Raw genomic sequence first — 7,955 nt, forward strand, 5'->3', positions numbered from 1 at the left:
CCAAGAAGCAAAAATAGAAACAAATGGAGCAGGCACTCACGGATGCCTTCTGCAGGGGACAGCAAGGTGACTGAGTGTGTGGGACCTGCCACATGCCTAGTAGTTTATCTCACTAGTGGTGAAGCAGAGAGACAAGGAAAGGATTGAGGCTTGGGACTCTAGGAAATATTCTTGGAGAAGGAGATGGGGCAGAGTTTGCCTTCAAGGAAAAAAACCCTCATATATAGAGAGAGTGATGTTCTTCAGATAAGGGCGAAGACTGCAAACCAACTCTGCTGGCACACGAGCAGACGTACACAGGTTGTCCCTAGGAGAGAGGTGAAACCAGCATTCCTGCGGCAGAGCAGTGGAAGTCAGATACAGAGACCAAATTCAGAGGCCTTGAGTGAGAACTGAGCGTTTTGGACTTGACCCAACACAAACCAGACTGCATTTGGGTTTTGCTCCTTTGAGTCCCTGCGCCTTAGCTGAGATGGACTTGCAGGATATGCACATAGAGACTTCTAGCATATTCTCAGCTGCTTTTCCTTCAAGTCTGATCCCTTCGCAGCATTCCTGCCCAGTGGTGGTGGGGTTAGCATCCTCAATTATTTAGGGACAAACAAAAGAAGCTGCTATAGGCTAAGCCTTCTCTGTTAGCCAAAGCCAGTTTCTAGGGCTGAGTACCTAGAGGCAGCTCATAGTTTTCATTCATTTATGTGTTTTTCTGTGAAGCTCAGAGATAATCCTGGCATTCCAGACTGGGTTCTGACACCAGTGACTACATTTTAGGTCCAGTTTTGATGAAAAAAGGGCAGGTTTATTCACTCTAAAGTTATTGTTAGGGAAAATATCTCTGACTCCTTGCTGCAATTCTGAGCTGATATCAGGGTCCATGGAATTCCTGTATGCTAATTCATGGTGAAGCTGAAAAGTACATATTTTGAAATGCATTTTCAAATCTGTTGTGTTGTGTGAAATATTATTAAGCATGTGCTATTACCTCAGTAGCTCTCCATGTCCATTGAACTATCAGAGAATTTCACAGCTTATATAATATTATCAAAATGAATCAATACCATAACCTTGAAGCTGATTCCTCAATTACTGTAACTACCAGTTGCTAATTGGAATGCTTTTTCCACGCTGTCCATGTGAACGCAACCAAGGAGCACAAATAAATTGAGCATGAACAATTAGACCATTCAGCTTTGGGTGGTCTAAAGAGAGATGTGAAATACTATTACATGGCATAGCAATTTTGAATCTCGGGGCTGAGGCTCTATTCTGGCTTACTGAATTTCTTAGTCCTGCCAGGAGTAGAAGATGAGATTTTAAAAGACCTGAAGCAATTCTAAAGCATCTGATGTTTTCAAATGGTAATGAAGAGTTTAGTCAAGATGCTTTACATAGCATCTAACAGAGCTATTATCAGCCTATGATGTTACTCAGTGGGGCTGCCATTTAAAGCTGCTTTCTTTAGGCAGAAGGGATCTAGCTTTGCATGGTGATTGAAGGATGCTAAGCTCCTGTCACTAGTGGGAGAGGTGTCACTTTGCACTCTAATGTAGGCAAGTGGTTCAAGCCAGAGGACCTGTGGGATTAAACGTGTTTGGGAAGGGGATTGACCATTTTTGCCCTTTCTCTCACTTTGGTTTTAACCTGAGACTTCTTTTGCTGCCCTTTGGGGAGGAGATAAAATCAGAATGGCAAAATAACGGAGCTCCAGAGAACAAAGGAATAAATCAGGCAGTTTTCAGAGATCCTCTGAAGCAAAACAAATCAGGGATAAGTCACTGACTAATAACCAAATGTGTCAATGGAGTTTACTCACCCTCTATGAGTTGAAGCTTTCTGGCAGGTCCCAAAGCAACTAGTCTGTATAATATAATCCTGGCTAGGGGAAAAAAAAATAATTGTACCACTTATGTTGAACATACTGGAGATGAAAACCAGTGTTTTTGTTTTCACTCTCCATGTCAAATTCCTAAAATAATGAAGGCCCAAGGGTGGGGGTACAAACCTAGGCAGATTAAAAAAAAAAAAATCAGCATAGTGCAGGGTTTTCCAAACCCTACTATGTGTACGAATCACTTGAGGATTTAGTGAAAACTGATTGCTAGGCTCTTTTTCCTGGAGATTCTGATTGGATGATTTGGGGTGGGGCGAGTGAATTTCCATTTCTAATAAACTTCCAGGTGATGTTGATCTACTGGTTTGTGAGCTGCACAGTGGGTAGCACCTGAGCACAGAAAAAGCACACAGGGCTGGGAGGACAATGCATTCAAGGGTCCTAAAGGAGGCTGAATATACTTAATTTCAGCCAGTTCTTGTGTAAGGATGAATGCTTGCTGTTGCCAAATCCTCTAATTTTGGTGAAATCCTCAGTTGCCCTTGGCTAATTTGTAATTGTCTCTTAATATTCTGCTCATGTAAAATAACACTCGTCTATTAGATGGATGTGGTCAGTAGCTTGAGAGATTTGGCCTTGCTCTGTGTGGTGCAAGAGGGAAGGGGGGGTGCTATGGAATGTAGATTATAAAAGAATGAAACTGCTGAATTCTCAAAGTATGAGAAAGAGGTAAACACTCACTCTCTGACTCTCTTGCTTTGGATCTCTAAATGGTTCTTTCTAATCCTCAAGCAAGACAAAATACACAGGATTCTTTGCCAGAGAAAGAACATGGCTTTGTGAGCTACAAAATTGTGCATCAGACATTTCCTGTGTGTATCTCAATTAATTACCCTGAACTGAGACCTGGACTCATACGGGCACCATTGCCTCTATGGGGGAATGTTGGAAAATAATGTCTTATTTTATTTTATTTTTTTCTGTTGACAGCAGGGCCAATTAGTGCATCTGGGTTAGATCAGGAAAATGTGAGCTGAAATTAGGGTGACATTCAGAAAGGATTTCTTTTCAAGCTCTGTGTCTTTAGGAAGTCTCCGAGCAGTGACCTTATACTTGGAATTCAGCTTTCAGCTGGTGTATCCAGCATTAAAGGTGACAGGGAAAATAAAAGTCTTCCTTCCAAAGATTGTGTGTGCCTTTGGCAAAGGTTATAGATGTGATGTCTTTGAACATCCTTCTTCATGATGGCTCTGTCGCTGGAAATGGGCAGATGAGAGAAGAAATCTGCAACAAGAGGGCTGTTCTCAGGGTAATGGTTGTCAAATCCTGTACCTCTTGAATGCAGAACAAGTGTGTGTTTCCTATTTACATCTAAATATCTGGTTTGCTTACCATTTTGTTCTTTCCCTCTCTTACCCTGTCATATCTTTATAGACATGAGTGAGATACATAGGAAAAATTGTATTAAAAAAGAATAAAAAGCAGCCTCATTCTGATGAGGCTCAGCCTCACTCTGAGCTAGTGAGTTTTTGGAATAAAAAGCAACTTTTATTAATTCTTACTGGTCCTGGAATTTTCTTTCTTTTTTCCTTTCTTTTTTAATAGATAATAGAAGGCAGGAGTGTTCACGGCCACTGCCTGAAGGGGTCGAGATGTTCTAAACATGGCATGTTATTTTCAGCAATTATTTATTCACTGCCCATGTTGGGCTGGGAACTGGAGACAGGGATGAGAAATGCCTAAAAATGTACATTTAGATGAATAGTCCTTCCATTTGGTTTGCTGAGTCCCATGACGGCCATTTCAAGCTTGTGGAATATTCTTCATGCTCCTATGTACCCATCAGATCCCTACAGACCAACACATGCATACCCCCTCCTTGAAGATGCCTGTGGCTACCTAGGCAAGCATTTTTTTATAGTTAAGTCAGACAGTGAAATGTATAGAATGAGGCTGTCCTTCTATACCTGACTCTCCTGCTAATGGTGGATTATACTATTCACCATTGGCCTTGTTCAAGTTTTGTCATTTATCACCATATTTCTGAAACCCCATGGTTAACTTGGTATCATTATCAGCTCCTTCTATACTTTTCCTCTTTATAGATCTGGAACAGCATATCTTGGAAGATTTTTCCCTCCTTGGTTCTGAGTTAGACTTTACTGTTTGTGGGATTTGAACTTGGATGAGGAGACTGATAAAGCTTCAGTGACAGGTGCAGGCAGAAACAAAGGCAGATGTGAACAGATGTGAATGTCTTACTAGTGCTCTAGGGTGCGTGGAGAGCACCCACAGAGGTGATACCCCCCTGGCATTCTTGGGCAGCCCTTTCCCGATGATTGCTGATGTTTGCAGATTCTTCTGGGTGAATATCTTTAGTCTTCTGCTTCAGTACCTCAGGTGATAAGATCTTATGCACAGGTCTTCTGATTTTTGGAAATGCACTAGAGGTTTCCCTGCTTTTTTCTCCCTTCTCCCAAAAGGCATCCTGAGAGTTATGCAAGTCTTGAGTTATTTCCGGATGTTGCTTGGCCTGAATGCACTTTCCCCAAAGACGAATCATCTCTGGTCAGTAACATTCTATTCCTGCCATTCTTCAAGATAACGTGGTGGCCCACACACAGTCTCTGGAGTCATTCTGACTTGGTGCAAGTATTGTGTTTACTAGTCAATAGCTGTAGGTCTTTGGACAAACAACTGAACATCTCTCTGCCTGAGATTGCTCATCTGTAATAAAGAGAATGTAAAGATAACACAGCAAACGAGTCAGAAGATTATTGATAATATTTTATTTATGTAAAGTCTTTGCTAGCAATATAAACTTTAAAATAGCATTACCTTTTACTACTTTGGTGGACACTATGTATATAAAACAGCTTATATTTGCCTATTCTAATAACTTTGCTAATTGTGTAAGGAGAGAAAAATGTGAATAAACTGTTGTATTACTTATCTTCAGGGACTCATATCCAGTGTGGAGGATATGACCCACGTGTAAAAACTCAAAATACAAGGCAGACTAATGTCAACTGCTTTAACTTTCAGAAGGGAAGCAGAAATTTGGGTGTCAAGGAAAGATGAAGGAAAGGTCAATAGAAGACTTGAGGTAGACTTTTCACCAAACATGTCGTTAAGACTTGGGTGCTGATTGGAAAAGTGTGTGTGGAAAATAGTTTGCAGAATTCTTCACTCACCAAAAAAAAAAAAAAATACAGAGGGTGCCAAGTAGTTGTCAGCACAATGCCTGGTACAAAATGATCACTCAGTTGACATTGCTTTCTTCATTATTGTCACTAACTACACACAGTATTTCATGTAAGTTCCCACACCTGCTCTACGAGGTAGGTTCTATTTCTGTCTCTCTTCTACAGATGAGGAAATGAAAACTTTGAGACTAAATAGCTTGCTCAACAGTACACATCTAGTGACAAAGCCAGTATTTGGTTAGACAGTTGGAAGTCAGAGCTTGGGATAATACCATGCTCTTGTGTGCTTGGCCTCCTGTGATCTCTGTGCTTTAGAAACCAGCAGCCATGCATTAGACAGGCATGCAGAACAGGTTCTTTGCAAGGTATAAGAGCCATAATAGAGGTATGTGGAAGGATCTTTCAGAGAACAAAAGAAGAAGTCAGCAAACTTCTGGGTAAGATGAGAAAAGCTTCTCAGAAATAGTAATGCTATGTCTGAACCATAGGGATGGAACATTCTTGGCAACTGTGGGTATCAGGGAGGAGCAGAGTGCTGGGAAAAGAAACATCAAGAGGGTGTGCTCATACAGTCCTGGTAGCGGGCTTCGTCAGCATTTATCAAGACATAAATGAGCCATGCCACTTGTATCTGTAATTTCACCATTAACTGCAAAAGGGAGGGAGAAAAATGAACAAAAAATGCTTATCTGAAATATTATTTTGAAGTGGGCATAAATGGAAGTTATCTAAATTGTCAGCAACATAACTTATGCAAAGTGATAGGCATAGTCATTAACAGTGAAACTGGCTGCACACCCACAGCACATCAGATCACCAAGTGGCAAAGACAGGTAAAGATAATCCCATATATATAACATTGCACACACATGTGCTATCGGCATAGAGAAAAACCTGAAGGATTTCATCAGAACATTGAGAGTGGTCACCTCTGGGTAGTTTATTTGTTTATTTTAATACTTATTTTTTAAAATTATTTTTTTATATAAGTTTAGTTGTTGGTGGACCTTCCTTCATTTTATTCATTTATTTATATGTGGTGCTAAGAATCAAACCCAGTGCCTCACACATGCTAGGCAAGTACTTTACCACTGAGCTACAACCCCAGCCCACCTCTAGGTAGTTTGATTGGGAGTGTTTTAATTTCTCCAATTACTTTATTGGTATTATTTGAATTTTTGACAATAGATATGAATTCAAAAGAAAGAAGATAGAAAAGAGAAAACAAAATAAGTTTGGGAGACCAGGCCTGTTAAATATGGAGTAAGAGAATCATATAATAGGTCTGGTAATACGATGCATAGAAAATTGAAAAAAAAATGTCAATGAATCTAATGTCTTTCTTTCTGTACATTAACTGATGACTTTGTGGCAGTGTGGTTCAAAGCTAAGAAAGATATGTGTTCAGGAAATTGCAAAGCTGTAATCCTATGGATTTAATTCTTTAAGGCAGCACTACCCTCTGTGTGCCAAGTCACATCATAGGATCACAGTGGTTTGTAGGACTGCAGATATATTGATTCCTTAGCTTTTCTAATGGACTTATAGATCTTGGGGACAGCAGAGTCCTTGGGCCATGAGCTGCTGACCATGGACTATGGCAAATGTTTATCCCAACTTGCAATTAAATATTCCGTTCTTTGTGAGCTGAGAGTGAACCACAGTTTGGAGCCGTGGCTAAAGAGACCACCTTATGTGCCCACTGTTTTGTACAAATGGAAAAGCGCAGAGCTAAAGAACTGAATGCCAACCAGGAATGACATATTCTGACAAGGTAAAGTCTCCTTGCTTTCAAGGGCTCTGCCTGTCTGTGTCACTCTGACATTGATTGTTAGAAATAAAATCATCAACACATATTGAATGAATAGTTGGCAATGGAAAATGTGAGCAGAGTTCACAAAACATGATAGTTCTTGCCTGTTTTCATCATCCAGTCTTTTTGTTTTTGCTTCTTAACAGCCTCTATATAAAGAATCTTAATCCTCATGTGTTGTCATCTGCTGCAAAGTTCAATTCCAATTATTGATTAGTTATGATATTTATGTCCATGTTGGTGTGCGAGACAGCGCCAAGGCGCTTGCTCTCACGATGCCCTTCCTTGGGGCCTAGCTGCCAGTCACTGACACAGATTAGACCACTCAGAGCCACGGCAATTTGGGAGATGAAGTGCTGGCTTTGAGCAGTGGCTGCTGTGTATTGCTGAGGCGAACGTTCGTTTTCCATTTTATGATAGATCCATCCTCCACCTCCCGGGCCTCTCAAATCCGGGCTCCTCAAAGTCTTTATTAAAGTTAAACTACACATTGGACCTGTCTCTCCCTCATCATCCCTCAAGTTATGTGTCTTCTCATTGCTGTATCCTGGGTTGCTGGGCTGTATGTTTGCCCATGAGCCGTTGGCTGGACAACAGAGGGAACAAGGAGCAATAGGTCATAGGCTGACACATGACCAGCCAAGAGGTCCACAGTGTGGTCCCTGGAGCCTGTGAACATTGCTTTCTGAGATGAACAGGACATGCATGTGATTAAATCAAGGATCTAAATATAGAGAGATTATTTTGGATTTTCTGAGTGGACTCGAAATGAATCACAAGTGGCCTCCCAAGTGGGAGGCAGAAGGAGATTGATTCTAGAAGAGGAAGCAAGAGATGTAATGACAGAAGCCAGTGTTTGGAGTGTTGTGAGGAAGGTGTTACTGGCAAGGAGGGCAAGCAGCTTCCAGAGTGTGAGAAAAGCCCCCCAGAACCTCCAGGAAAAGCTGACCCTGCCAACACCTTGACTTCACCCAGCAAACCTGATTTCAGACTTCTGCCCTCCAGAGCTGTCAGAGAGTAAATTTGTATTGTTTTAAACCAATAAATTTGTGGCCATTTTTAGAGCAACAGTAGGAAAAACACAGCCCCCCCCCCCCCCCCCCCC

Source organism: Marmota marmota, unplaced genomic scaffold (assembly GCF_001458135.2).
Source record: "Marmota marmota marmota unplaced genomic scaffold, marMar, whole genome shotgun sequence".
Taxonomy (NCBI): domain Eukaryota; kingdom Metazoa; phylum Chordata; class Mammalia; order Rodentia; family Sciuridae; genus Marmota; species Marmota marmota.